The sequence below is a fragment of the Balaenoptera musculus genome, chromosome 20, assembly GCF_009873245.2.
Source record: "Balaenoptera musculus isolate JJ_BM4_2016_0621 chromosome 20, mBalMus1.pri.v3, whole genome shotgun sequence".
Taxonomy (NCBI): Eukaryota; Metazoa; Chordata; class Mammalia; order Artiodactyla; family Balaenopteridae; genus Balaenoptera; species Balaenoptera musculus.
In genome coordinates this window covers 7,196,021-7,202,920 of record NC_045804.1, presented here as the reverse complement: position 1 = coordinate 7,202,920, position 6,900 = coordinate 7,196,021, and the positions used below count along the sequence as shown (strand labels likewise).

The following is a 6,900-nucleotide window of genomic DNA, read 5'->3' as shown; positions in this document are numbered from 1 at the left end:
CACTCTGTATCTTTTCTTTTTTTCCCCTCGCCTTAAGGTAAAAAACCTAAAGACTCTGTCAGGGAATCAGGACGCTTGTGTCCTTATTTCCAACTCACCTCGCTCCTTGGGGACCGTGTGGGTCTCACTGGGCCCCTGGAAGAGTGACGCCCACATCACTGCTGACCAGAACCCCTGTGAGCGTGTTCCCAGTGCAGAGTCCCACACGCCGGGCCCACCCTCAGGTTGCGTTGAGGGCACCAGCAGGAGCGCCTGGTGCTTCTGACAGAAGCCACGGGCCGCAGTTTGAAAACCGGTGTAGGCTCAGTTCTTCGCAAGGACTAAGCACGGCTGGCTTGGTCCTCGTCCCCTCCTCCCACCTAAATAAATAAAGGACAGACGGACAGAATAAGCCATGCTGAAGGAGTCTCAGTGTCCCGAGTCGTTACAGCAAACTCACTGGCCCAGCGGGCTGCTTCTGGGCCTGTCACTGGGCCCGTCACCACCCACAGCGCTGGCTACAGGAGGCCAAATAAGACTTGTTTAGAGAGAGAACAGAAAAGAAACCAAACCCAAGGAATTTCCACTTAACGTTCTTGATCCTGTTCTTACATAGGGCCTCAGCACGCTTCCTCGCTTGTGGCTGCCCTGCTTGGATGAGAGAGTCTCCACTTCCCCCCTTCTCTGCAGCGACCGCGAGAGAGAACTTGACCCAGCGCTGCCCTGCGGGAGGCCACTGGGCTCAGGGTCCACCCAGGCTGGCCGAGCAGAAGCCAGCAGAAGTTTCCAGAAGGGGCCGTTGAAGTGAAAACTTCAGGCAGTGACTGTCAGCCTCCTTGAGGCTTTTTGCCCTGTTTCGACACACGGCCTCAGAATAGCCTCAGAATTAATGGGAAAATGGCTGCTTTTGCACCACCAGTTTGGTCACAAGTTCCTTGGTGGCTGTGTGCCCCTCCAGCCCTGGGTCTGTCATCTCTGGCGGGGGAGGGCGTCTGGGTGGGAGCGCCTTCGGGGAGACTGCACCGTGGGATGTAGTGGGGCAGCTCAGCTGCCTTGGACGACTGACAGCTCTGGTGGGTGAGTGGCCTTGCGGCCTGCTTCCTGGGCTCCTCTTCAGAGCAGCCCTCCAACATTCTTCATACTTGGTGACCCGGGAGATTGCAGCAGCAGCTCGTCTTCAAGGATGACTGTGGAGGGGCGGTGGTGACAGCTCCGCCCCAGTGCTCTGAGGCAGTCTGCCACGCTGGGGCTGCCCAGGTGGCACATGGAAGGAGAAAGGGGATGGGCACAGTGGTCTGCCTTTTCTCGACACTTGTCCCCTTGACCTGCTTACAGTAGGTGACCTTCAAGTCAGAGCATCTGGCTTTTCCAAAGTGCCTGGGTAACTAGGAACAGTGAGCAAGGAATTGTATTTATGCGTGCGGGAAGTAACTCCTAAGACACTGGATTTACATGTTATGCAAATTCTCCAGGTCGTATCTGAGAGACATAGAAAAATAGATCTGATCTGTTTTTCACAGAAGAGCAAGGAGAGGTGGCGTACTCGTGGAATGTGTGTTCCTTTGGAGACTTCTTACACTGGGGCTCAGGGGTTGTAGGCACCTCCCTCCAAGCAAGTCCCGAGGCAGGGGCCAGACGAAGCAGGGCCATGTAGCCACGGAAGGAGCTGGAAGTGGGCAGCCCTGGAGAGTTGGGATTTGGTGTTTTGTTTTTTTTTTCAAGGATAGCTTTACTGAGATACAATTCACTATCATAAAGTCGCCCATTTATGTATTTATTTGGCCACAACATGCAGCATGTGGGATCTTAGTTCCCAGACCAGGAATCGAACCTGTGCCCCCTGAGGTGGAAGCTCAGAGTCCTAACCACAGGACCGCCAGGGAAGTCCCACAAGTCACCCCTTTAAAGTAGACCATTCAACGGTGTTGAATATTCACAGATTATGTGATCAATTTTAGAACTTTTTCATCACCCCAAAAAGAAACCATGTATCCATTATCAGTTACTTGCCATCTTCCTCCAGCCCCTCTCAGCGCCTGGCCACCACCAGTCTGCTTTCTGTCTCTATGGATGTGCCTTTTCTGGACTTTTTGCATAAACGAGATCATAAAATACGTGGCCTTTTGTGGCGGGCTGCTTTCACTCAGCATCATGTTTCCAAGGCTCATCCCTGGGGTGACACGTACCAGAACGTCATTCCTTCTTACAGCCGAATAGCACTCCCTGGTGTGGAGACACCCTGTCTTCTTTATCCATTCATACAGTGATGAGCATTGGGGTTGTTTCCACTCTTTGGCTGCCGTAAACGATGCTGCTGCAGACGCTCACGTGCAAGGTTTTATGAGGACACACCCTGGAGGGTTTGAAGCAGAGGAGCAGACACAGTCCTGTTCGGCTAGAAGAGTGGAGAAAGGGGGCCACGGAAAAGACCCCGGTGAGCAGTTGTCCTGCCGAGCGAGGGGGGCGGCAGGGGGAGCGAAGAGAAGCTGGTTGATCTGAGTCACATGTAGGAGGACCGGTTGGCAAGACATGGGGATCAAGGAAGAGGAGGGGTAGAGATGACCCTTGGATCCTTCTTGAGCAGCAGGGGCCCTGAGGTTGCTGTTGACTGAGACAGGGAGCCCTGGAGGAGGGCGAGCTGGCTTGCGGTGGGGAGGGAGGGTGGACCAGTTGCCTTTGGTGTCTGTGGCAAACGTCTGGAGCAGCAGAACGTGTTCACCTGGAGCTCAGGAGACAAATCTGAGCAGGGGATCAGGGTTGTGGGTGTGGAGGTGGTCCTGAAGCCCCCGCCCTGGGTGAGCCCTCACCCGCTCTCCGCGAAAGAGGGAAGAGGGCAGAATTCGGGGCCGGGCCCTGGGGACTGGACGAGGAAGAGGCCAGAGAGGCAGGGGGCAAACCAGGGCTGCACAGCGCGGGGGCAGCTGGGCGTCCAGGAAACGGCCCCTGTGGCCATACTCCCCCAGGCCCCTCGACCTCCACCCTGTCTCTTTCCCTGCAGGTCCCGATTGTCCCCAGACTGCCCAGCACGTCTTCCCTCTTCTGCTGAGAGACCTTCCCCCGCTGCCAGGTTGTTGAGAGGACAAAGTGCATACTCCTGGCCCGTAGGTATGCTGCAAGGTCAGAGACAGAGTGAGCTTGGAGTCACGAGACCCAGGGCTTTATTCCAGGCTGCGTGGCCTTGGGCAAGGCCCTTAACCTCTGATCCCTTCATTCATCTGTTTTCAAACAAGCCCATGTTGGGACTTCCCTGGTGGCGCAGTGGTTAAGAATCCGCCTGCCAATGCAGGGGACACGGGTTCGATCCCTGGTCCGGGAAGATCCCACATGCCTTGGAGCAACTAAGCCTGTGTGCCACAACCACTGAGCCTGCGCTCTAGAGCCCGCATGAGCCACAACTACTGAAGCCCGCATGCCTAGAGCCCGTGCTCTGCAACAAGAGAAGCCACCACAATGAGAAGCCTGCGCACCGCAACGAAGAGTAGCCCCCGCTCTCCGCAACTAGAGAAAAGCCCACGTGCAGCAATGAAGACCCAACGCAGCCAAAAATAAATAAATTAATTAATTTTTAAAAAAAAAGCCCATGTCACCGGGTTGGCCTGAGGATCCAGCGGGACTGCATCTGTAGATGTCTTACAAACTCGCGTGATGGGACCGGTACTGATTATGATCTTGGCATTCAAGGCCTTTTACAGTCTGAGCCTGGACCAATCCTCCAACGCTTTGGCCTCCAACCCTTCTGAGGGTCCCTGGCTTTCACCAGCATCCACCGTTCTCTCTGATCTGAGGCCAATCTGCTCAATTTCCTGACCCGCTCCCCGTGAACGCTGGTTCCACCGCAGTCTCCAAACCCCGAACACAGGACCACTCCTTGACCCGTCCTGTGAGCCCACCCTCCTACCTCCATCAAGCCCGGTGCCCTGCTTCCATGACCCGCTTGCCGGTGGTGGTCAATCTCATCTGCAGCCGGGAGCCGTGGGGCCACGCTGAGGACTCCAGACTCTGGGGTGGCCTTGGACGGGTCACTTTGAGAGTTAGTAACCAGGTCGGTAACCTTAAACAAGTTACCTTTCTAAGCCTCCGGTCAAGAAACTTAGGTCGATAAACCACCTGAGGATTGCACAGGATAATGTGGGTTAATCAGTGCTAGCTCCCACACCTGGTAATTCATTCGGAGTCCAGCCCACTCCTGGTCAGCCCTGTGCCCACCCGCGACTCTTGTTCTTGTTGAGGGCAAGGGAATTCATCCAATATTTTCATTTATTTAATTTAAATCTTTGATCCGTTTGAAGGCTGTCCTGGTGATCAGTAAGAGCTTGGATCATCTCTCTTTGTTTCCAGATGGCTGCCCAGTTGCTCAGATAGTATTTATTAAAAGATCCATTGTCAGGGACTTCCCTGGAGGTCCAACGGTTAAGACTCAGCGCCTCCACTGCAGTGGGCGTGGGTTTGATCCCTGTTCGGGAAATCCCGCATGCCACGCATGTGGTACAGCCAAACAAAAAAAAATTATCCATTGTCAGCTCTTAGATCTGAGAGGATGCATTTTGTACACTGAGTTTCGGTATGGTGGGGTCCTGTTTCTCCGCTTTACGTCCATGGGCCTGTGCTAGGCATCCGGGGGTGCTTCCTGAGACTTCACAGCAGGTTAGGACATCTGATGGGGCTATTCCTCCCCCATCGCTCTCCCTTCTCGACTTGTCCTGGCTCTTCTTGCTTGTTTATGTTTTCAACGTAAACTTTAGAATCAGCTTGTCTAGTTCCAGAAAAAAAAATGCCTCTGGGTGTTTTTATTTGGATCATGTTAGATTTATAAGCTACCTTCGGAAGAATTGGTATTTTTTTTAAATTAATTTATTTATAAATTTTGGCTGCATTGGGTCTTCGTTTCCGCATGCAGGCTTTCTCTAGTTGGGGCGAGCAGGGGCTGCTCCTCGTTGCGGTGCATGGGCTTCTCATTACGGTGGCTTCTCTTTTTGTGGAGCACGGGCTCTAGGCACGCGGGCTTCAGTAGTTGTGGCACGTGGGCTCAGTAGTTGTGGCTCGTGGGCTCTAGAGCGCAGGCTCAGTAGTTGTGGTGCACGGGCTTAGTTGCTCCGCGACATGTGGGATCTTCCCAGACCAGGGCTCGAACCTGTGTCCCCTGCATTGGCAGGCAGATTCTTAACCACTGAGCCACCAGGGAAGTCCCGAATTGGCATCTTTATGACATTGAGCCTTCCTATCCAAGACAACAAACAGTATGTCTCTCCATTCTCTCTGGGAATGTTTCAAAGTTTTCCTCCTGGAGGTTTTGCAAGTTTCTTGTCATGTTTATTCCAGGATATTTTATCTGTTTTGTTGATTTTTTTTTTTTTTACTGTCGTTTTTATTTATGTTTAATTAATTAATTATTTACTGGCTGCACTGAGAGGCTTGCAGGACCTCAGTTCCCCGACAAGGGATTGAACTCAGGCCTCCACAGTGAAAGCGCTGAATCCTAACCACTAGGCCACCAGGGAAGTCCCGTCTCTTGTTGGTATTTTAAATCAGGCCATCTCTTCTATCTTATCATCTCACTGGTGTTTGTCTATAGATGGGAAGGTATAGATTTCTCTATGTAAATGTTGATCTCACTTCCCTACTGAATTATATTATTGGATTATTTGAAGTGGTTTGGCAGTTGATCTTACAGACAAAACTGTGTCTAAATCTTACATTTAAACTCCTCAACCAGGCAAGCTCCAAGAAGGTTCTTCCACTGCTTCCAGGGCTCCCTGCAGTGGAACCAAGCAGACAAAATTAGTTTAATGAGCAAATACTGAGGCTAAGAGATGGAGATGCTGTCTTAGATGAAATGCTTCACAACTCCTATAATGGAATCTGTTTAAATCTGTTCAAAAATCTTATTTGAACACAATTCAAAATATTTTGATCTGAATAAAGGATATAAGTCCTTTTACAAACACTTTCTGACCATGAAGTTTCTCTCTCAAACAATTTTGTAGCCTAAGAAAAGTAACCCATGGGGAGAGGTTACGTTTCTCAGAACAAAATGTCACACCTGTCAGGGTGGCTAGTAAAACAACAACAGCAACAAAAAAAGGCAGTACTTCCCGGGTGGCGCAGTGGTTAAGAACCCGCCTGCCAATGCAGGGGACATGGGTTCGATCCCTGGCCCGGGAAGATCCCACATGCCGTGGAGCAACTAAGCCCGTACACCACAACTACTGAGCCTGTGCTCTAGTGCCCGCATGCCACAGCTACTGAACTCATGTGCCACAACTACTAAAGCCCGCGCACCTAGAGCCCGAGCTCTGCAGCAAGAGAAGCCACTGCAATGAGAAGCCCACACACCGCAACAAAGACCCAACCCAGCCACAAATAAATAAATTAAATACAAATAAATTGTAAAAAGAAAAACAGCTTAAAGAAGAAAAAAAGACCAAAAGCAACAAGTGTTGGTGAGGATGTGGAGAAAAGGGAACCTTTGTGCACTGTTGGTGGGAATATAAATTGGTGCAGCTGCTGTGGGAAACAGTACGTAGGTTCCTCAAGAAATTAAAAATAGCCTTCCTGGTGGTGACATTCAGCCGGCCAGTCAGGGCGATGGACTTTCCGTCGTACAACCATGGCCCAGTTTGTCCGTAACCTCGCAGAGAAGGTCCTGGCACTGGTCAACGCTGCTGTGACTTTCTCAAAGCCTTGATTGGCCACATTTTGGCACTATGCCTAGGTTGAGCTGGTTCCTCCAACCTTGCTGGGTTCCCTACAGCTATTCAGAGCTTGAAAAAATATTGTCAATAGTGCTCAAACTGGTAGCTTCCAACAGCTCACAATTAAGGAAGCTCTGCTCAATGGTTTGGTGGCCACTGAGGTGTGTGGTGGTGGTTTTATGTTGGCAAGATCATAGACAAGCGTGGCATCATTGGCTATGATGTTTGA

General features: G+C 51.4%; 1 pseudogene; it reads left to right on the top strand.

The window, feature by feature from the left end:
* Positions 1–6,586: 6,586 nt before the first annotated feature.
* Positions 6,587–6,900, top strand: LOC118886413 (annotated as a pseudogene).